The sequence below is a fragment of the Marmota flaviventris genome, chromosome 1 (assembly GCF_047511675.1).
Source record: "Marmota flaviventris isolate mMarFla1 chromosome 1, mMarFla1.hap1, whole genome shotgun sequence".
Taxonomy (NCBI): domain Eukaryota; kingdom Metazoa; phylum Chordata; class Mammalia; order Rodentia; family Sciuridae; genus Marmota; species Marmota flaviventris.
Window position 1 is genome coordinate 213,211,856 of NC_092498.1, and position 23,040 is coordinate 213,234,895.

The window sequence follows — 23,040 nt, forward strand, 5'->3', positions numbered from 1 at the left end:
CACAGGGCGCTGGGTTCCATCCTCAGCACCACATAAAAGTAAAATAAATATGCTGTGTCTACCGAAAACTAAAAAATAAATATTAAAAAATTCTCTCTCTCTCTCTCTCTCTCTCTCTCTCTCTCTCTCTCTCTCTCTCTCTCCCCCCCCTTAAAAAAATTGAAACTTGAGCAAAATGCAAATTATCAGACTTAAAGTCAGACCTACTGAGACAGAAACTGTGGGTGAGTGGGTCTCATTACTCTGAATTTAAACAAGTCCTCATGGTCATCCTGGTGTAGGCCAAATTTTAAGAATCCCTACACTAGAGAATCCTGAGACCCTTTGCTACTCAGCCATCTGCCTGATTAGGAAACTGTAAGTGGAAAATGGTGACATTTGTCACCAAGAGGGAATCTAACAAGACTAGTGACTCTTCCCAGAGGAGAGGAACACAGGAGAGAGGAATCCTGATGGACCTACAGTTAGTCTCCCTGGAATAAGGAATTGAGGAGTTAGAGACTTCTTCCTGTGTATTCCTGCCCTTATGGAGCCAAACTGATCAAGGAAGGAACATACCATTGATCAATTTGTTTAATAAACTTCAGTGGGGATACAGCCTCTGGAGTGCAACTTGAAAATCATCAGCTTATAGTCACCAAGTCCTTTAAGTGCCAGGCTAAGACACTCATGCCTTCTCCAGAAGAAGTCAACTAGACCCATACCATATGCGTGGCTCTGTCTCCCTGCTCTTTCAGTGGACATATCTTCTGTCTTCATCAGAGAACACAATTCGAGGAAGTTGGCCCTGCAGTGGGTCCATGCTGCCAAGCCTACATAGCCCAGTATGTGTTGAGGGAAAAGAGATGTTATTCATGGAGAGGGAGCTCTCAAGAATATTTGCTTGGAAAGTAGAATGCCTAGATTAGTTGCTTAAAGTTGTCTTTGTATAGTGAAGTTTTACTTTGATTGTATAGTATTTGGGTGGATAGCTGAGGAGGTTATGGGGAGGGTTACTCTGTGTTGGTCATCAGGGCACCCTGACAGCACTGAATTGCTGTGGATAATACAGTCCAGTGTTAGAGTTACCTGTCTGGGTTTTACAAATGGATGCTTTGCAGTAAAGTCTTGGTCTTTTCCAGTCATTTTTTTGTTGTCTGACCAAGAACTCCAAAGTCTTCATTCTTCCTTAGCCTAGAACAAGCCTTTCTGAATTCTGCTGTCACTGTCATGTGCTTAGTAACACCCCTGTTTCTCCCGACAGACCTGGCCTTCTTCCCCACTTCACCTGTATCCATGGTTCTCAGCAGAAACATTTCAGGGAGAAGTGCTTTTATAAAAGCCCATGTATTCCTTTCTCTTCAATCTCTCTTTTGCTGACATTGGTTTCATCTCTACAACCATCCCAAAGATGCTGGTGAACATTCAGACACAGAGCAGATCCATCACCTATGCAGGCTGCATCACCCAGATGTATTTTTTTATGGTTTTTGGAGGCATGGATACCTTCCTTCTCACTGTGATGGCTTATGACCGGTTTGTAGCCATCTGTCATCCCCTACACTATCCAGTCATCATGAACTCCCATCTGTGTGGCCTCCTGGTTCTTACATACTGGTTAATCACCTTGTCATATTGTCTGATCCAGAGTCTATTGATGCTGCGTCTATCCTTCTGTACCAATTGGGAAATTCGACACTTTTACTGTGAACTTGCTCAGGCCCTCATGCTAGCTTGTTCAGACACACTGATCAATCACACAATACTCTTCATGGTGACTGGCCTTCTGGATTTGTTCCCTTTTCAGGGATCCTTTTCTCTTATACCCAGATTGTCTCTTCCATCCTTAGAATTCCATCAACATATGGAAAATATAAAACTTTTTCTACCTGTGGGTCTCATCTATCTGTGGTTTCTTTATTCTATGTGACAGGTCTTGGTGTATACCTCAGTTCTGAAGCATCATCATCTTCCTGGAAGGGCATGATGGCCTCTGTGATGTATACTGTGGTCACCCCCATGTTGAACCCCTTTATCTATAGCTTGAGGAAGACAGACATTAAGAGGGCCCTGAAGAAACTTCTTGGCAGAATATTTTATGTTCAGTGACAAGAATACTGGTCCTGGGCTCTTGAGCTGAAAAATGTACCAGCAGAAGAAATTCTGGGTCAAGAAATTCTACCTCTAAATTATATAGGCTTTCACCCCTCACCCACTCTGTTTCTCTGTCTTTAATCAAAATATCCCTGTGAGTACTTTGTCTGAAAATTTTATGGTGATCACTCTGTTACCCTCAGTTGTATTCCCCACCTCTCCTCCTTTTACATTTTACGTCACTACATCTCAACTTGATGTTTGCATTCCTATAGTTTTATACAACCATTCAAGTATCAACTCAGAGACTCTTGGATAAAACATTAAATAGTTCATTTTTTTTTACAACAATCATTGTTAGTTCTTGTTAAATTCATTCATTTGGCAATATTTATTGGATATCTATAGTGTACCAGGTTGTTCTAGGTGCTAAGAATATAGCAGTGAAAAAAAATCCTTGCCCTCATAAAGCTAAAATCCATGTTCAGGCATATAATATCAGGGTAGACAAAAAGAGATTACTATTTTGGGCATGATAGTGCATATCTGTAATCACAGCTACCCAGGAGGCTAAGGCAGGAGGGTTACAAACTTGAGGTCTGCCTAGAAAACTTAGTGAGTTCCTGTCTCAATAAAAAATGAAAAAGTGATTGGGATGTAGCTTAGTGGTATAAAATGCCCAGGTTCAATACCCAGTACTGCAAAAGAAAAAAAAAAAAAGTGTCATGTAAGAAATCGGGACACTGGTATGCACAAATCTGTATGAAAGTGCTGTGTGGATCACAGACTACAAATTAAATAAAAAACTTGTGATCACCACCTTGTAGTGACCACTGGAATTTTAGTCCTGATAACTTCCATTTGAGAGATAATTACTCTCTTGATTGTAGTTATTAATTGAAATAGTCTGCTATGATTTGAAGGTTTATCCTCCTACAAATTAATATGATGAAACCTTATCACCAGTGTGATGGGATTAGAAAGGGTACCATTGGGAAGTGATTAGAGTATGAGAGTGTTGCCCTCATGATGCTCTTATAAAAGAGGCTCCAAGGGAGTTGCTTTGCCTTTTCTCCCATGTAAGGGCACAGTAAGAATGCACTATCTGTGAAAATGACCTTCATCAGATTCTTTGATATTAGACCTCTTGGTCTCCAGAGCTGTGAAAAATAAGTTTCTATTGGTTATAATCTACCTGGTTTATGGTATTCTTTATAACACCCTGAAAAGATTAACACACTACCCCTAAGGCTAAAGTGCTTACAATAATATTGAAACCTGAAATATCTATAATGTCTTAGGTAATGTCAGAGAAATGTACAAATGAGGAGGTGGGTACCTAGATAAGTTCCATAATGAAATGGAAATGATTTATACAGGAATGTATTACTGGATAAATGCAAGCAAGTACATACAAGCAGGTAGCCTTTGTAACCATCCAAGGAAATGTCTACTCCCATTCTCATTTGGGCAGTGCTCTATGTATAGCTCTAAACTGATTAACTACTTGGTTTATGGATGGCAGTTACAAGCTGAACAGATGGTAGGCTGCCACTCTGAGAGGAAGATAGAGACAAATCATCTCAGTGAGCTGAATTGCATAGTGTTTGCCTATCTACTTGTATTTTTACTACCTCATGGGTATTGGCCAATGGCCTAGCTATGTGGTCCAAACTGACCAATTACAGGTATGTTTATGTGGGGCATGACCATGGGAAATAAATTACTATGGAGATTTAAGGGAGGTAGTGATAGAGGACATGTTGGTGCTGTTCAGAAGTCCTTTTCTAGGAGTGTAAGATGATTGGAACCAATGAGTGGATATTCTAGTGTGCTCCCTTGAGGTGTCCATCTGAGTCATGAGGTGAGTGGCATTGGCTCATGTGAGAAAATGCAAGAAGGTTTAGAGTAGAAATGATTGAGTCAAAGACTTAACCTTTTCAATGAATCCATATTTATGGGATTAAATGAATGGTAACTGGAGGCAGGTGGGGTGTGGCTGGAGGAAGTGGTTCACTAGGGATGTGGCTATGGGGTATATATTTTGCATCTGGAGAGTGAAGTCTTTCTCTCTGTTTTCTGATCACCATGTGAGCTACTTCCCTCTGCCACACTCTTCCTCTATGATGTCCTGCCTCACCTTGAGCCCTGATAAATGGTGTCTACTGTCTATGAATTGAGACCTCTGAAACTGTGGGCCATCAAATAAACTTTTCCTCCTTTACAATTGTTCTGGTGGGGTCTTTTAGTCACAGCAGTGTGGGGTCTTTGCTGTGACTAATCTGACCGCGTGGTAGATAAGTTTTTGGAACATTTTGAATAGGTGGGAGGAATTTTGAAATGTTTAGCAGTGTAAGTTGGAAATGCTTTAGGTTGTTGTAAGCCAAAGGTTAATGGCTGATTCTGGTGGGAGCTCAGAAGACCAGAATGCCAATAGGACAGTGAAGACAGGGCTCAAGAGGGCTTAGAGGAAAAGGAGGATTCTATTGATAGTTAGACTAGATGTTATTCTTGTTATGTTCTGGCTAAGAAGTTATCTGCATTTTGTCTGTGTCCTGAGACTCTCTGTGATGCTGATTTTAAAAGTGATGGATTTCTTAATCTGGCAGAACAAATGTCTAGGCAACATAGCATACAGGAAGTGGCATGGGTATTGCTGGTGGCTTTTAGCCAAGTTTATGGTGATATTCAGGAGCATAAAGCAGAACAGAAATATTTAAAAAACTTGGACTTGAAAGGAGGAGTAAAACTGGGGCTAAGGAATTTGTAGTTGTTAAAGACATCACTGACACTAAAGAAATGCTAAAGATTTTGCCCAGAAACAATAAGAAAGATGGCTTGAGGGCATCTCAGGACCTGGCAAAACCACACCCATCTCAGGCTCAAGGGAGTAAAAGTGAAAATTCTCTTGAGAAGGGACCAGTGGGGAATCTTGGCATAAGAGGGCCTAGGAAATTTTTTCAATGTGTTCATCCACCCAGACACTCAGAGGCTGCTGGAATAATAAGCCAGGTCCCTAGAGGCTTGGCTACTGCTCAAGATGTTGGCAGACCTTGGTGTCAACCCCATGATGCTAGTTCCTCAGGAATGCAGGATGCTAGATTTAGGGGGTCATGGAGGCTTCTGCCAAGATTTCAGAGGAAGGCCTTGGAAGCCAGGCAAAGTGTAGCAGGGTCAGATTCCCTGAAGTTGCTCCCTGAGAAGGCAAGGTGTGGAGATTTGAGGAGGAAGCAGAAGCTGCAGTGGAGATCCCTGAGATTAAGAAATGTCAAAAATTTTGGAAAGCTGTAGGAATTGAGCAGACACAAGAAAACAGAAAGGCTGCTTGTACTGCACCATCAAGGCCACAGAGGTGGAGCTAGACAAGCCCTTTGGAGAGAATATCATGCTATGTACTCCAGAGGATGAACACAGAACCAGAGGACTTTTCGTCCAGCTGGATTTTTATCTTGCTTTGGTCCCCTTCCTTCTTTCTAACCCCTATTTTTATATTTACTGTATACCTTTATATATTGGATACTTGTAAATTGCTTTTAATTTTACAGGAGCTTACAATGCAAGATTGCCTTGAGCTTCATAATACTTTGGACTTGAACTTTGAGGAATCTTGGAACAGTTGAGACTATGGTGACTCTTGGGAGTGGACTAAATCTGTTTTGCATTGTCAGATGACAGTGAGCTTTTGCGGACCAGGAGCAGAAAGTTATGATTTAGATGTGGTGTCCTCCAAAACTCATGTGTGGGACAATGGAAGAAGATTTAGAGGAGAAATGTTTAGGTCAAAAGTTTAACCTAATCAGTGAATTGATTCCTGATGGGTTAAAGTGAGTAGTAACTAGAGGCAGGTGGGGTGTGCCTGGAGGAAGTGGTTCACTGGGGGCATGGCTATGGCATATATATTTTGTATCTGAAGAGTGGACTGTCTCTCTTTCCTGATCACCATGTGAGCTTTTTCCCTCTGCCACACTCTTCCTCCATGATGTCCTGCCACACCTTGAGCCTTGTGAAAGTGAGCCTTCTGTTTATAAAGTGAGACCTCTGAAATTGTGAGCCCTCAATCTTTTACTCTTTTACAATTTTTCTGATAGGGTCTTTTAGTCACAGTAGTGAAAAACCTGACCAAAATGGGGCAACAGCAGTGTATACATGACCTGAAGGTAGACATATTTTTCTTGTACCTCTGAGATACAGAGTGCCCATATGAACATTCTGTGTGCCAACAAGAGAGAAAGAGGCTGCATATGGTTAGGGGACAGAATCCTTAGGAGGACGGCCCTGCACATGGCTGGTGAGTTGGATTTATATCCAACTGTAGAACATAAGTTTTCCTGACAGGAATAGAAACTTAACTCTGGACTGGGCTTTGCTTACTAGATGGTAAAAGGGAATGTTCAGAGTACCATAAAAGAACTAGAACAGAAGACAAGGCACCAATTTGGACCCCTCTGTCTCATTCCTCATACCAAGAAACACACTTTCGTCCTCAGACTAACAGTTTTGTGTTATTTTCCATCACTATAACAAATGACAAGCTACTTATAAAGAGCAAAATTTGGTTTTGGCTCACAGTGTTGGAATTTTCAGTCCATTATCAGTTGGTTCTGTTGCTTTTGGGACTGTAGGAAGTAGCATATTATGGAGGGGTATGTGGTCAAGGAAAGCCATTCACCTCATGATTGGTAAACAGAAGAAGAGTCTGGGGTCAAACTATCCCCTGTGAGCATGCACCCCACGTTCTGAAGACCTCCAATTAGACCCCACTGCTTAAAGATTCCACCGCCTCCCAATGGTGGTGGTCTGGGGACTTTATGGGCCTTTGGGGGACACTTACCTAAACTACAGTAGGTCTAATAGAAAAGTAGGATGGGCAATTGAAATAACTTGAGTTGTCTAAAATAGGCAGAGATAAAGGCATGAAGGGCCTTTGCGAGTGTGAGCTCACATTCCACCCTGAGATTTGTTCCCAACTAGATAGATTCACCTGCTTTTCTTGTGGATCTGGGGAAGAGGAGAAGGGAAGGAGAGAATGCTGGCACAAATCTATAATTCTTCTCCAGATTATTTCAACTTTCTTTTTCTTATTCAATGCAGTAGCCCTGGTAGGACCATAGGTGAAACCTTGGGCACCAGAAGAAGGGGTGATTCCAAGGCAAAAACTTTTAGGCAGAGCTTTAGGCCTCTGTGTCAAAATTCCTAGGGCTTGAGTAGGTGAACCCTGTGTTCACCCATCTGACAAAGTTAGGGTTCATGGTGACTCTCCCTTATTGCCTAGTAGTCATGATAGCTCTCAAATTTTGTACCTATGTAACTTTCCCCCATATAAATGGGAGTGGACATAATGGTAGGAACTTGCTAGACTAGTTTTATTGCTGGCAATCTGGACCAGAATATTAACCAAAACTAATGTCCCTTCCAAAGGTGAAAAAGTATGAACAAAACTAAAAGTGGACCAGGGCAGGGAGTGAGGAAGGGGGAAAAACAGAAAGAAAGAGATGAGGGTATAGGAATGAATAAATGGATTGTTTAGTGAAGGAAATCCATTACAACCTTAGTGCCAGGATTTAGAATGCTTAGAACTGAATTTAGTTAACTTTCAGCTAAGTTAGTTTTGTACAAGTTTATTGCAGGTACAAATAGCATTAAATTAAGTGGGAGGGATAAGTACATTAGTGCAAATAAATGAAATGTATATAAAGTATTTACTAGACAGATTAGTTTTTTTTTTGTTTTGTTTTTTTTTTTTTTTTTTTTTTTTTTGTTACTAGGGCTTGAACTCAAGGTACTTTACCATTAAGCTACATCACTAGCCGTTTTTAATTTTATTTTGAGTCCGGGTCTCATTAAATTGCTGAGGGCCCTCACAAACTTGCAGTGTTTGCTTTAGCCTCCTGAATCACTGGGGTTATAGGTGTATGCCACCACACCCAGCGCAGATTGGTTATTTTTTAAAACAATCTATCTCAACCCAATACTGGCTTCTCCAAATGATAGGCACACTCAGACTGATAGGGTTTATTTGTTACATAAAAGGTATGCTGAAGGTAGATGTTCCAACAACTATGCTCATTTTGCTCCAAGAGAGTCTTGTTTGAAGCCCAAGTTGTGATGTGTGTAGTGAAAATTTAGCCTTATCCAAGAGAGTCTGGTCTTTGTCCTCAGCTACTAGGAGTAGTCCCATGGAATTTCCTGCTTTATGGGGTGTGTTTGCAAGGGGGATTTGGACACTTGAAGTCTAATAATGTGATTATTGTTGGAGATTTGAGACACCTCTGTCAGTTCATTCTAGAGGCAAAAGTATTAACTTGAGATAATTATGATATCTGATTCTCAATACAGATATAATTTTCTCAAAAATTCTTGGTAATTTGCATGCTTTTAATGAGATTAAACTCTTGATTTTGTTTAAACTTAAAAAGTGAGTTTGAGATTTATGAAGCTTCAGAGTTATAAGAGGGGAGTAGCCAACTTTCCCTATGCTTCTGTTCCATTAATATTAACGAATCTTCAGAGATTAGCATTACATGAACCAATTTAACTAATTATGAGCTCTGCCTATAGAGCTCTCAGACCCACCCATACAACTATAAACAATCGACCTATGTCCTGCAGCTTCTTGGTCCCAGTCCAGTTGGTTCTGTGTGTCTCCTCTTTCCAGAGTCATTGTCTACATTGGAGGTCCATTCATGAGTCTGTCCTCCTGCCAATTCTGAGGATATAGCCTGATTCCTCACCACTCACCAGGCAGGGGAGAGGCAATGGATCATCACTCCTTGGTCATGCCCCAGCATGACAGCTCTGACTGGTGAGTGTGGTGGAAGAAACTGGATGCAGAAGGGACTCAGAGAGCATCAGTTCCTCATTACCTACACAAGAAGTTGGAGTATCCAGATAGGAGGCCCCCCAAATACAAAGTTTTGACTCAAAGGCCTATGAAATAAAAAATTAAATTAAAAATTAATTGACATAATAATTTTATATATGTTTATGGAGCACAGTGTGATAATTTGATACATGTATTTAATATGTAATGATCAAACCAGGATAATTAGCATTTATATCTCCTTAAATATTTCTTATTTCTTTGTGTTGGGAACATTCAAATGCCTCTCTTCTCGTTCTTTATAAAATATATAATACATTTCTGTAAACTTTGCCTACCCTTCTGTGCTATAGAACACTAAAAATTATTCCTCCTAGCTAAATGTATTTTAGTACCTGTTATCCCATCTCCCTCTTTCCCACTTCTCCCTACCCTTCCCACCCTCTGTGACCACTATTCTAGTTTATAGTCTTGGTTCTGATCAGGATCCAAGACTGAGAGGAGTTCTGTTCTCTTTCACACTAGTTCTAGCTCTGGTGGGTATCTCTCTCATTAGCACAAGAAATGGATCTCTCTAAACTGTCTCTTATGTGCTCTAAAATGATCATGAAGGTCAGGATGAAGATAAGAACAAAGATGACTATAATGATGATGTCATGAATCTTTATTAAACTTTCCCAAGTGCCTGACTCTATATAGTTTACTTAATTTCATCTACAATGACCACTCCCAGGTAAAAAACATTATTGTTCTTTTACTTGAAAGGAATAGAACTTTCTATTTTAATTCTCTTGGGCTATAGTGCCTGAGACCTGAGAGACTTGTCTTCTGTACCATATAAACAACAAAAGGGCATGAAAACTGTATAGGATTGTACTTTATGAATAAGCCTGGAATAAATTCCAATGATGATTCAAATTCTGTTTACAAAATAATGAACAAATATTTATTAAGTTTAGGCACTGTACATCTCTAGAGTTTAGTATTATTCTCCCCATTTACAGACAAGGAAAGCTAGTACAGAGAAGGGGAGAGTTCTTTATACGTACTAAAGTGTGAGTGTTAGAAAAAGAAATTGGACTCAGACCGTGGTCTATTGACTGTACTTTCAGGACTTTGTTTCCTCATGTGAGCCAAATTAGAGTTTTTCTTGTAAAACCTCCTCAAGCACAGATGAACAACCCAAGGCAGAAGCATTGATTCTTTCTCTTGCAATTCAGTGAGTTCATCTGAGAAGTGGCAGCGTGAACTGTGGTTTATAGAGGCATTTCTGACATAAGTATGTAATTTTTAAAATGAATAATAATGCAATTTTACAACCAAGTTTGGACATCTGAGACATGGAAATATTATTTCCTATATAAGATGAGAACTCTCATGGAGTGATTATATTAGACAGACTTCAAGAATATTTCTTATTTGATATCTTTCTTGTTGTTGTTGTATTGTTTTGTACTGGGGATTGAACCCAGGGATGCTTTTATTTTTTATTTAGAGACAGGGTCTCACTAAGTTCCTTAGGGCCTCACTTGTTGAGGCTGGCTTTGAATTTGTGATCCTCCTACCTCAGCCTTCTGAGTTACAGGGATTACAGGTGTGTGCCACTGAGCTTTGCTTCATTTGATATCTTAATAAAAGAAATTGTTTGCTAGCACCTGAATATACATCTTTTTTACAACTCAAAACAGCTATCCTGCAGGCACACATCATATACAAATTCTCACTTGTGTGATAAGAGAAGTGTGAGAATTTTCATAGGATTGTTGTCATGAGAAATTAAAAAAATAAAATGAAATTCAATCTTCAGGCAATGTAATGCATTGAAATGTTATATCTAAATATATGTACTTCACAGAAAGACTTTAATTCAGTATTTTATTAAAATGTTAGATGTAATATAGAGTAGTATATTGGTTACCTAGATTTTCAAGAGAATTACACATAAACAAATCAATACTAATGTTAGAAAATCATGGACAAAATATACTTACCAAATTCCTGACAGTGTTTGCATTTGGGGGACAGATGTATAGAAGAATGGGATTATGCATAGATATAAGAAAACTCAGATTTTATTGGTAATATTTCAGATTTCTATAAATAGAAGTTCTGAAGCAAATATTGAATTGTTTATATTTTTAATATAGTTAGTAAGTGTTAATGATGATAATAACATATATACTATTAATAGAACATTTTCTAGTGTGCGGCAGTATTCTGAGACATTGATTCTTGGTCCTGGACCACTAAGAACCCTATATACAGAGATAATTATTTAATTCATTCTAAGCTATGGCAGAACATCAGTATATTTTAAATACCCATAGATAAGTATAATGATCAATTAGTATTGATGATCACTGGTCTAAGCACTTTGTTTCATTTCACCCAATTTCTTAAACACATCACTGTAAGGTAAGTTCAGCTATGATTTTCATTTTACAGTGTGGAAACTCTCCAGGTGTTACATTCACCTGTCTGTTCTTTTTTCCCTTTTGTATTTTCTCTGAAATTAAATCATACTGTGATATGCCTTTGTGGCTCATTGGTTTTGTTGTCAGTTCTCATCAGCCTTTTGATCTCCCAGCTGCATAATTCAACGGTGTTACAACTTACCTACTTCAGAGAAATGAGGACTACAGTTGCCCTCAGGGATCTGGTGAAAGAGAACTGAAATTTCTGTATCAGGAAAGATTGAAGTGAACATCTGTTAATTAGGCGTAAGAAGCCTATGTGTCAGGCCTGGGTTTGGGTCACCCATGGCCCTAAATTCCTCAACCATCAGCAAGGAGGTTGGATTTCATGAGGACACAACATTTCCAAATGCTTAAGATTAGAAATTCATTTAAACTTGATCCAATTACTTTGTACCCATATGTTAATATTGCTCTATAACCCCCAAACACATGACTATATTTTGTCAATGAAATAAAAGGAATCCCTTTAAGTATTTTAACCAAGCCATCACAAAATTAAAAGAGAGAGAGTGAGAGAACACAAAGAAGTATGAAATACCAGATGTTTCCTTGAGATTGCATAGGATTGATAAGTTAATACTGAATAAAATGAGAATTATTAGAAAATATTTCTTAAATGGTAATTATTATGTATTTAATGATTTGGGTATTATTATACATTGATGACATCTATGAGATTGGTGATGCTGTATGATTTAGTATATTTAACCAAAACATGTTTGTGAAAATTTGAAGTATATCAGGCCAAGGTTAGATGTTATATTAGAGAAGAATTAAAAACATACATCCTACAGTTTTGAGTGAGCACTTAATTCCATAAAGAAGCAAAGTCAGAAGGCCAAAAAAGGATGAAAATCCATGACAATAACTGGCACACAAATTGCTTTATGATTATGAATATTTGGTTTTGAGTTAGAATCCAGATACTTTGGTATTAGCATTTATAGAGCTTATAAATATTATATAACAAGAGAATTTCTTGCATTGTATTTGAATAAAATAGTTTTTACTTTCTTTTAATTAGAATGGTCTTTTTCTTAAAGGTGAAAGGATAATTATCTTTGTTTCTTTCTTAAAAGAATATTTTACCATAATTTCATATTTATCTCTAATGCTTTTGCTTTTAAAATATGCTTCAGTTGAGTGTCTTTAAGATTGATGTGTATAGAAAAAGATGAATACCACAAAAATAAACGATGACAGAGTTCTAAGAGGTTTGGGTGTGTCACAACTAAGAAATATTGCTGAGGGTATATGGCACTCAAACAAAAGGACTTTACCAGTGAATTGCTTTAATCCAAAATAATAGACAGTGCTGTGTGCTGGTTTGCTTTTTTACTTTTTTTAACCCTTTTTTCCTTCTCAAAAGGTATCCCTGCAATATAGAATCACAAAATATAACATGTGTTTCAGAATTCCATCTCATGGGCATCTCAGAGGATCCAGAACTTCAGCCCCTCCTCTTTGGACTGTTCCTGTTCATGTACCTTGTAACAGTGCTTGGGAACCTGCTCATCATCCTGGCTGTCAACTCTTACTCCCACCTCAACACCACCATGTACTTCTTCCTCACCAACCTGTCCTTGGCTGACATCAATTTCACCTCTACCACAGTCCCAAAGATGATTGTGGACATCCAAACACATAGCAGAGTCATCTCCTATGCAGGCTGCCTGACTCAGATGTCTTTTTTATGCTTTTTGGATGTTTGGATAGTCTGCTTCTAACTGTAATGGCCTATGACAGGTTTTTAGCCATTTGCCATCCACTACACAACCAGGTCTTAATGCACCCTTGCCTTTGGCTCCTTGGTTTTGTTGTCAGTTCTCATCAGCCTTTTGGTCTCCCAGCTGCATAATTCAATGGTGTTACAACTTACATACTTCAAGAATGTGGAGATTTCTCATTTCTTCTGTGACCCTTCTCAGCTCCTCAACCTTGCCTGTTCTGATACATTTACCAATAACATAGTCATGTTTTTTGTTGGTGCCATCTCTGTTTTTCTTCCTATCTCAGGGATCTTCTTCTCTTACTATAAAATAGTTTCATCTATTCTGAGAGTTCCATCATCAGGTGGGAAATATAAAGCTTTCTCTACCTGTGGGTCTCACCTGCCAGTTGTTTGCTTATTTTATGGGACAGGCCTTGGGGTGTATCTCAGTTCAGCTGTCTCACTTTTTCCTAGGAAGGGTGCAGTGGCCTTGGTAGCATACACTGTAGTCACCCCTATGCTTAACCCTTTCATATACTGCCTTAGGAACAAGGACATCAAGAGGGCTATGTGGAGGCTCTTCAGAAAAATAGTCTAGTCTCAGGACCTGTGTCATCTATTTGCAGTGCTAGTTTGCAAAGGCAAAAAAGGAAACATCTAGGCCTGCAAAACTCATCTTCTTCATCACTTCATTTTTAAGCTCTTGTGGTTTTCATTTCTCCTCCTATTTCATATCTAAATATTGCCTTTTTTTTTTTAAAAAAAAAACTGTCTTTATTGAAACTGTGGGAGTTTCTGTATTCTTTGTAAAGCTTACTCATGCATTTCTGAATTCTATTATACTTATGCAAACTTCTGTACTTTATTATTAATTATCCAAGAATCTCAGAAAGATGAGCAACTCTCTTTTTATATACTTAAAATTTATTTTAATTAACATATTTTCAGTAGCTTCTGTGTCTTTATCATATAAAATTTGCATTTATCAAAAATTTATTTGTGCAGGTTATCTATTAGGATGTGTATTACTGGTCCTCCAGATTGCCTTTATGGGAAGCACTAAGGGATCTTTAAAAACATTGATGCCTGAGTCTCACCACCAGACATTCTGATTTATTGAACTGGCGTGTCGCTTGAGCTTGAGACTTTTTAAAATGCCCAAGGATTTTACTAAGAAATCTGCTGATAATCCTTTAGGATCTTCCTTGTACATGGTGAATTGCTTTTCCTTGATGCTACCATGGTTCAATCTTTGTGAATTTTGATGATTTGAGTGCAATATATCTCATTATGGGTGTCTTTGGATTTATCAGAGTTTATTTAGTGTTTGGATATGTATGTCTATTCTTCAAATTTGAGAAATTTAAAATTTCAATCATTATTTTAAAAAGTTGAATCTCTATCTCTTCCACCCTATTCCCTTTCTGAAATTCCCCTAATGCAAAAAAATTCAGCTTAATAGAATCTCTTCACTTTTATTTGTTCCTTTTTATTTTGCTTCACTGATTCAATAATTTCAAATGATGAGTTCCTAAGTTCATTGATTATGTCTCCCTGCTTGATTGAGTCTATTATGACACTATCAAATATTTCAATTTACTTATTGATTCTCCAACTCCAAAATTTTTGTTGCTTTTTAATAATTTATAGGTGTTTGCTAATATTCTCATTTTGTTCATGCATTGCTTCCCTGATTTTGTTGTCTGTATTCTCTTTTAGCTTACTGACTATCCTTCAGATGGATGTTTTGTATTTTTGTCAGATAAATCATAGATCTAATTTCTTTAAAGAATATTTCACAGTAAGTTTATTAATATTTAATTTATTTCTCTGGTTGTTCCATGTTTCCATATTTTTTTTTTTTTTTTTTGCATGCCTTATTCTCTTTGTTGAGTATTTGGCTTTTGAGAAAATAGCTACTTCTCACAGTTTTTATGGATTGATTTCATGTAGTGGAAGACTTTAGAAATTTTAGGGCTGGGGATGTAGCTCAGTGATAGAGCATTTGCCCAGCATATGGGAGGACCTGGCTTTAATCCCCAAAGGCTCTCCCCGTCCCCCTGCCCTGCCAATAAAAAAGCCTAGAAATTCTCAAACTTTTTCAGAGAATGAATTTTCTCCCAGAGAAAATTGTAATTTTGTGTAATTTTCACCATGAAAGAGGTTTGCCTTTGTTCTCAGAGCCCATCATCTCTTGTCCCACCTGTCATCTCTTTGTGGTACTACAGTCTCTCTGTTAATGTATGAGCCTTAACATTTTTCTGTGTATCTTTCTCTTTAGTGCTCTAAGTCAGGCAAGGCATAAGCCTACTAGAAAGATACAACTTTACATGAATATTCCACCTTCTCCTTCTTCTTTCAAGGCAGAACTTGGGAATTTTCTCCTGATTGTGCCATGCTGCTTCTGGGAGGGGGTAGGTCCGTTATGGGCAAATACAACATTTCTTGTCCATTTTTATTCACCTCTTCCTGAATTTGTGTTTCCACGATGTGCTAATATCTCTTAACTAGTTCTTGGAGTTCTCACGAAGGCAACTTGGTCCATATATGTTGTTAATTTAGTGTCTCTGTGGAGGAATTAAGGTTTGGCACTTAATATTTAATTGTCTCATTGATGTTTCTGTGGCTAAAAGTTTATTTCATGAAATAGCACCTGCAAATGAGCACTTTGTGATGTGGTGGGGCTTTTATTCTGGTGGAGGCCTTCTTCCTAGGATGGGAGAAAGTGCAGGTGATTAACAGGGGAGAGGCCTTTAATGCTTGTTTTCTGCTTTTATAATCAGGAGAAAATTATTATTTAAGAAGACAGTCCATATCTGCTAAACAGGCCTTGTCTGCTGATGTTTTTGCTAATAAGTGCTTCTTGAAATGTACTGCTTCTGGGTTCCTTTAATTTCTTGCCAAATGTGTCGTGTGTGTGTGTGTGTGTGTGTGTGTGTGTGTGTGTGTGTGTGTTTAATTCTGAGAGGTGTAAGACCCTACAAAGATTATAGTATAAAACATCAGATTGATGGACATCCTTTTAAAATAAACTCTGACTCATAAAAAATGTCAGGGTTGTAAAAGATAAAGGCTGAAGAACTGTCCCAGACTGAAGTTCAACAAGTCATGATAACTAAAGGCAACATGTGAACTTCGATTGGATCCTAGAATAGAAGAAATAAATAAATTATTTAAAATTTAAAAAAGACTTCGTTTGCTGGTAACACCCATAAAAAGACATAAGAAAAAGGTTTCTGGAGTGAAATGAGCAATTACTTGATAAGCAAAAATAAGAATCTATGAGGACATTTGTTGAATTTGAATACAGAATGATTGCAGTGTATTGAGACATCATTGGAGGAATCCTTCCAGTAGGAGAGAAACTAGGGTCATTTTTTCCATACTACATGGAAAGGAGCTACATGGTGGTATCTGCTGAAATACCAAATACAGAGCTACTTCTTCACATGTGACAGGAAATTTTGAATGCAAACATGGTGATTTGATGGGTTTTGAAACTTGCTGGAAAGAAGAGGGGTAGATCCATAATCTTGTGGTGCCTACAGAACAACATCAAGAGCACTCTTGATCACACAGCATGATTAAGACCATACAACAGTAAATATCAACCTGTTCTTTCAGATTTTCAGAATGCTGGTTCCGGTTCAGTGGAAATCACACCTCTGTCTCTTTCCAGAGTCATCTGTATTAGGAGGCCCCTTCCTGTTTCTGGGGAATGACTCCTGTCATTCATGAGGAAAGATCCTCAGTTCTCACTGCTCATTAGATGTGAAGAGGGAATGAATTTCAGTAGCACTATTAGCAAGACCACCTCATTAGGAAGGAAGCCTAGTTCAGTGAGTGAGTATTGGGAGGCACACAGAGATGCTGGAGATACTATTGGGAGCATTGCTTTCTCAAATTGAGGATCAGCAAGGACATTGGAATGGCTACACTGAATGGCTCTAAAATGCAAATTTTTGCTCAGATACCTATGAAATTTATTCTCTGTTCATAGAGGGAATTTAAGAAATGTCATTGAGGATTCTTCTTTAAACGTAAGCAGTTTAAAGCATAAACTGAATGTCATTTATCTATATATCCAAAGTCTTATAGAGTAGGGCAGAGATAGGCACACTTTTACCTTATATAACATCAAGTAAATTATCCACTGTTTCAGAGGAGAAACTTAAGATATTTTTACATTCATATTCAATGTGGTATTTCTTCCCAGGACCATGAGACCTTCCATAGATTAATTTCTCAACTCTTTTTTTTCTGGTACCAGGGATTGAACCCAGAGATGCTTAATCACTGAGTGACATCCCCAGCACTTTTTATTTGGAGACAGGTTCTGGCTAAATTGCTAGGGCCTCACTAAATTGCTGAGGCTACCCTTAAACTTGTGATTCTGCCTTAGCCTCCATTTTTGCTGGGATTATAGGTGTGTGTCTCCATGCCCGGTTCTCTAATTTCTCAACTTTTGAGAGAAATGTATGGTTTAAAATTATGAACAGTGGATGTTTCCGGAAGATGTGACAGCTCTCCTGGGATGCTTCCTGCCTTCTTTTCTCCCTACTCAACTTTCCACACTGGGCATTTCAAGTTGCTGCCTCCACTGCCCTTACCACTACAACCATGATCTCCTTAACAGACACCCAGAAAATTGAAATGGGATTAACAGTTTTTCCTGTTGTTTGGAATGATTCTCTTTTTTTGACAAAGTACTACTGGCTATTGGAAATGTTTTGTTTGTGACTGGCTAGGCTTTTATAATCAGTTTAGAAAGAACATTCAGATTCTTCTTCCAAAAACATAAAATGAAAGCTACAGGCTTTTTCCTTGGTGGTGTATTTGTAGTTCTTATTGGTTGGCCTTTGAGAGGCAGGATCTTTGACATTTATGGATTCTTTAACTTGTTCAGGGGCTTCTTTTCTGTGTTGTTGGCTTTATTAGAAGAATGCCAGTTCTTGGATCCCTCTTAAATTTACCTGGAATTAGATCATTTATAGATAAAGTTGGAAAAAGCAACAATATTGTTTAACAACAAGAGAATTTGAAGACTCATTCAAAATGTTGTATTGTTTATAAAATTCTTTGAAGAACATTCAGTACAAAATTAAATTACATCAAATAACTTGTAATGTTCTTTACAAAAGCTTAAAACATGTAGCCTACAAAGACCAACAGCAATTAGTACAGAAGCAATGAAAACAGGCTTCTAGTCAAGTGATCTAAGAAGGCAGCAAGCAAACTAAGGGAGATGAAATCCATGTTATGAAGCATATTGAAACTCTAGAAGGCTATTTTTATTATCTTTCCACAATGTGTAGAACACAACCATTCTTAGAGAACTGTGGTGTTGGTTTCTTTTGTTTTTACTACTATTATTATTGTTTTGAGGGCTCAGGAGCACCCATAGGCATTTTCTTTTTAGAAATGTCCACTGTGATGAAAACTCTATTTCCAGTTGTGCTGTATCTTTGAAAGTAATGCATGAGTAGGGTTGGAATATGTCATTTTAATGTATTAAGCCCAGTGAAAACCCAGTTCATGTATGAATCACTATTTTTTTGTAAACATGGAGTTAAAATAAAATTTTTATGGTTCTTCTGAAAAAAACATGAATAATGGGATCTATTCTCCTCTACCAATAGTATGTCCAATATTAACTCATAGAATAAAGGGTTCATTTATCAACTCTTTCCTTTCTAGAAAAAAAGTCTCAAAGTGTATAAAAGTATATGGTCAGAAAACTCTCAAGTGAACATCCAATATATAATGAAAAAAGTTTTAGTGTTTCTTTTTTTTTCAAGGATACTGATCATGGGAGGGAGAAGTGAAAATAAGCATTTTGCTATGCAAATAAAACTGTCTTTGGTTTTCATTTTTCATGTGCTGTAAATTCATCCTTGGCTATAACCCTAGTATTTTATCCCTCCATCTAATATGAAATGACTTTGGTTTAATAATACATTTTGTACAGACCAGGTATTCTAAACACCTGAATATACTCAGCTTCTTCCTATCATATCTATCTCTATATATCTGCCATTTGGGATCCCCTCAAAATAAGTTAATTATTCCTTTTATAATTTATCAATGTACAGCTAAACAGCATACTTTGTCCCATATCCATTAGGTATGCATTAAACTTTTCTTTGTATCAAGCCAAATGTTCTGATAGAAGATGAGGTGGGCAGGGGCTAAGATACTCCCAATGACCTTACCTCCTTGTTTTTATGCCCTTGTGTGACTTCCATGATGTATGGCATGAACCTAGTGACTCCCTTTCAGCAATGAGAACATGGAAGAATTGATGGGAAGTTACTTCTGGGAATAGAAAGAAATCATCAGGCTTTCTACTGTGGAAAACACAAGACGTTTTCCTAAAAAAATTAAAAATAGAACCACCATATTATTCTGCAATCCATTTGCTGTGTATGTACCCAAAGGAAATGAAATACATCTGTTGAAGAGACATCTGAACTCCCATTGTTACTGAAGCACAATTCATACTAGCCAAGGAATGGAAATAACCTAACTGTCCATCAATGGATGAATGGATACAGAAAATGTTGGACATACACACGATGAATACTATTCAGCCATAAAAGGATGCCATTCTACCATTTGAGACAAAATGGATGGAATGGGAAGACAATAAATAAGCCAGACTATAAAGACAAGCACCACCTGATATCATTCAGAAAGGTGGTCTCAGAAGTTGATAGTAGCATGATAGTTATCAGAGGCCTTGAAGATTAGGAGGGAGTGATGGGTAAGGATTAATTACAGAGTTTTCTAGTTTGAGAGTAGCAAATAAAATATATACTGTAATTTTTTAAAGCTACAGGAAATAATTTTAAATGTTTTCACCATAAAGAAATGACAGATGTGTGAAGAGATATGTTCACTATGATTTGACATTACATAATGTATACCTGAGTCCAAATATTACATGGCATTTTAATTATGTACAATAATTAATATTGGTTAGAAAGAGAAATTAATATTAAAATATAATTTTCTCCTGCTGCTCCTGGAGTATTTGTTTATTTATTTAATTTTATTAAATTTTTTTGTAGTTCTAGATGGACAGGTATCTTTATTTGTTTTATGTGGTTCTAATGATCAAATACATGCTAGACAAGCACTCTGCCACTGAACTACAGCCCAAGCCCTGCTCCTGGAGTATTTAAATACAGTATGTTATCAAAAACTTATGTAAACATCAGTGGTTTTATAATGTATCAATGTAATTTCATTAGAGAAAAAAGAACCAAGATTCAGTTGGACTAGTAAAAAACCCATATATCTTCAGTACGTAAAGTACCTAACCAAGAAAAGCAAAAAATGAATTGAAATATGAAGTTCTCCTTAGAGACATATAGGAATGAAAATAGTGTGAGATTCTTGGAACAAGAAACCTAATTCTCCATATATTTTCAGATTAATACAATGAGTTGACAGATACCAAATCCCATATTTGATTGTTATAGTGAAGAAAAAGTAGTCTGAGTTTTACATAAAGATACAACAACTTGGAAGTCAGACCAAGTACTTTTACTTTTCTCTTTTTCTGTTTCCTTTAATATTAACAAGTCCTCAGAGATTGAATTATCATGGACCTATTAGCTAATTAGGCACTTTGTGCATTGAGCCTCCAAGGTTGCACAACTGAACTAATTAGCCTGTGCTTCTAGCCCTTTATTTTGCCAGTTCCAGTGTAGTGGCTCCACAGCATTGTCTACTGTCTTCATTGGCATCTTCATAAATTTGAGCCTTTTTCAAGTCCTGAGTACAGAGCCTGAGGTTTCATCACACACTAAGCAGGAGAGGACCACTGGATCCATACTCTTTGGTAATGCCCCAGCAGAAATGCAGTACTGCCCAATAAGTTCTGTGGGAGATGGTAAAAAAAAAGGAGGAACTGTTAGGATCATTGTTTCCTCATCACTGGGGCAACATGTCAGTTGGAATGATACCAATATGCAAAGTTTCAGCTTAGAGGACTAAGTTTATGTTTTGGTTCTGGGATGGGGTCCAGGAATTCTGAAAGTTCTGTTTTTCTCCTATACTAATTCTAGCTCCTGTAGGCCTCTCCCTCATGGTACTAGTCAATGAATCTTGCCTTCATGGGAAGTATTAGCATGAAATTCTTTTAACTAGGTTAAGAAGGCTGAGTTTCAAACCTGATGGAGACATATCTTGAGGTGTTAAATTCTTTATTTGTAAATAATAGGATTTATGATAAAAAGAACTGATATTACCAGGACAATATGGAATACAAATAAACAAAGCAAAACCAAATAACAACAACAACAACAAAAAATAAAGAGCGAAACCTAAAAACAAAAAAGCCTGCCAAAATAGAAAATAGCAAAAGTGTTCTTATGTACAAGATGTTTCCTTATATTTGTATGGTGTTGATACAGATAACAAAACATTTCAGAAGTGTTTTTTAAATTTGTTATTGTTGAATTATTGACAGATGCACTGCACGCTAGTGTGTGATCAGTGATGCTTCATGATTATGTGCATATTCATCAAAATTTGAAGTCCACTAAAGCCAAGGTTAGGGTTATAAAATGATTTAAAAAAGATAATCTACGTTTTTGAATGAAACCCTCTTTCTGTGAAAGAATGAAATGTTAACCTGAAAGAATTATGGAAATCCATGAATATAACTGGCAAATGAAAGTGTGCTTATGAACTTTCAACTTTTTTTGAATTCCAATAACATGGTCTTAGCTCTCACAGAGTTTTTATAAATATTCTGCATCCAGGAAATTCATATCATTGTCTTAGAATAAAATAATCTATGTTTGACTGTTTTTCAATTACCTTTAATTAGAATGATTTTTTTTTCTCAATGAAGGAAGGGTATTTTTGTTTTCCATTTTATTATTTATTTATTTATTTATTTTTATTGGTTCTTTTTAGTTATGACAGTATAATCCATTATGATATAATTATTTAAAGATGGATGGAATATAGCTTATTCTAATTAGGACCCCATCCTTGTGGGTATACATGATGGTGGGATTCACTTAGGTATTTTCATATGTATACATAGGAAAATTATGTTAGATTTATTGCACTGTATTTCCTATTCCTATCCCTCCTCCTTTACTTTCATTCCCCTTTGTCTAATCTATTAAACTTCTCTTCTCCTCCCTGACTTTATTGTGGTTTAGCTTCCACACATCAGCAAAATCATTCGACCTTTGGTTTTTTGGGATTGGCTTATTTCACTTACATGATAGTTCCCAGATCTATCCATTTACTGGCAAATGTTATAAAGTCCTTCTCCTTATGGCTGAGTAATTTCTTTATCCATTCATCTGTTGAAAGGTACCTAGATTGGCTCCATATCTTAGCTATTGTGAACTGTGCTCCTGTAAATATTTTTTTTTTAATCTAAAAATTGTTGGTTGTATTTTATGTAAAAATGAAGTGTTTGTGGAGTGGCGTACTCCTGTAATCCCAGTGACTCCGAGTCTGAAGCAGGAGAATTGTGAGTTCAAACCCAGCCTCAGCAACTTAGTGAAGCCCTAAGCAACTCAGTGAGACCCTGTCTGTAATAAAAATAAAAATAACCCCAAAACAGCTGGGGATGTGACTCAGTGGTTAAACTCCTCTGGGGTCATTCCCTGGTATCTCTCTCTCTCTCTCTCTCTCTCTCTCTCTCTCTCTCTCTCACACACACACACACACACACACACCAAAAAAAAAAAAAAAAAACAGGATATGGGATTTATGGTCAAATGTGAGGTCTGTATAAGAGGTATAAGGTCTGTATATTGTATATTGCTTTGTCCAAAATATAGACACAATACTAGATGACATACTTATTTCATTTTCTCTAACTTTTCATTTTAAAAAGCTGTCCAAACAACATAGAACTACAAAATCCAACACGTGTCTCAAAATTTCATCTCTTGGGCCTCTTGGATTATCTTGGACTGCAGCCC

At 37.2% G+C, this 23,040-nt stretch overlaps 2 pseudogenes; both read left to right on the forward strand.

Annotated features, from left to right (window-relative positions):
* The first annotated feature begins 1,324 nt into the window (after positions 1-1,324).
* Positions 1,325-2,088, forward strand: LOC139702293 (olfactory receptor 7D4-like; annotated as a pseudogene).
* A 15,509-nt stretch (positions 2,089-17,597) lies between these two features.
* LOC114082120 (vesicle transport protein GOT1B pseudogene) lies at positions 17,598-18,107 on the forward strand (annotated as a pseudogene).
* The last annotated feature ends 4,933 nt before the right edge of the window (positions 18,108-23,040 follow it).